The following is a 1,647-nucleotide window of genomic DNA, read 5'->3' as shown; positions in this document are numbered from 1 at the left end:
ACGGGGACATCCGGATTTGTGCTGACTACAAATGCACTCTAAACAAGGCCCTACAGCAACATGCTTATCCTGTGCCTGTAGTGAGCCACATTTTAGCTTCCCTGAAGGAAGGAAATTTTTTTGCTAAGCTTGATTTGGCTCAGGCTTATCAACAGCTGCCTGTTGATGAGGCTGCAGCTGAGGCCCAAACTATTGTCACACATCGTGGAGCTTTCAGGGTGAAGAGGTTACAGTTTGGGGTGAATGTCGCTCCTGGCATTTTTCAAAGTGTGATGGAAAACACCCTGAGGGGTATTCATGGTGTATGTCCTTATTTTGATGTTCTCATTGCAGGTGACTCTCCACAAGTGCTGGCTGAGCGGTTAAAGGCCGTTTTGCTTCGTTTCCGGAAGGCAGGTCTTAAACTTAAACAGGACAAATGTAAGATTGGTGTCCAATCCACTGAATTCTTAGGGTTCAAGATTGATGCACAGGGTATTCACCCATCTGATGCTAAGCTCAAAGCCATTCAGAAGGCTCCAAGCCCCAAGTCTAAGGGCGAACTGCAAGCCTTTTTGGGTTTGTTGAATTTCTATCATGCCTTTCTACCTCACAAAGCTGCTATTGCTGAACCATTGCACAGACTCCTCGACAAGAATGCCTGTTGGCGCTGGACCAAGGTCCATGAGGCCAGTTTCAATGAGGTCAAAGCTTTGCTTACATCCAATGCTGTGTTGGCTCATTTTAATGAGCAGTTGCCAGTGTGCCTGGCGTGTGATGCCTCACCCTATGGTGTGGGCGCTGTTCTTAGCCATTTGACGGCTGATGGGACTCAGGTCCCTGTGGCTTACTACTCTAGGACTTTATCTGCTGCTGAGCACAACTGTGCTCAAATTGATAGGGAAGCTTTAGCTCTGGTGGCTGGTATTAAAAAGTTCCATGATTTCATCTATGGCCGCCATTTTACGGTCTTTACGGACCACAAGCCTTTACTGGGGCTATTTACCACCTCCAAAAAAACTCCTCATATCCTATCCCCTCGTATGCTCCGTTGGTCCATCTTCCTCTCAGCTTATGACTATTCACTGGTCCATAAGCCTGGCAAGGAAATGGGTCATGCAGATGCTTTGAGTAGGCTGCCATTACCTAATGTGGAGCCTGATCCCGCTCCTGCTGTACACATATTGTCAATTCAGGAGTTACCTGAATTGACAATGCTCACATCCCTCAATGCTAGGGATGTGGCTGCTGAAACTGCCACTGACCACACACTCAAACGCGTGCTGTCATGGGTTCTATCTGGGTGGCCTGACAGGTGCCCTGCAGAGGAATTTCAACATTTTTGGGTCAAGAGGCACGAGTTGTACACTTTCAATGGTTGTCTCCTATGGGGATCGAGAGTTGTGATCCCGGCCTCATTGAGGGCTAGAATCTTGGTCTCATTACATGAGGGTCACCCGGGAATTGTGAGGATGAAGGCGCTTGCTCGCAGCCATCTGTGGTGGCCTGGCATTGACCGGGCCATCGAGTCCCAAGTACATGGATGTCATACCTGCCAACAGTCCAGGCCTGAAATGCCCCAGGCCCCTGTACACAGGTGGGAGGAAACACACACTCCATGGTCTAGAATACATGTAGATTACGCTGGGCCCTTTCAGGGTCAATTCT

This window comes from Protobothrops mucrosquamatus, unplaced genomic scaffold (genome assembly GCF_001527695.2).
Source record: "Protobothrops mucrosquamatus isolate PMUCROS unplaced genomic scaffold, P.Mucros_1.0 scaffold_252, whole genome shotgun sequence".
Taxonomy (NCBI): Eukaryota; Metazoa; Chordata; class Lepidosauria; order Squamata; family Viperidae; genus Protobothrops; species Protobothrops mucrosquamatus.
Note: the sequence above shows the minus strand (reverse complement) of the source record.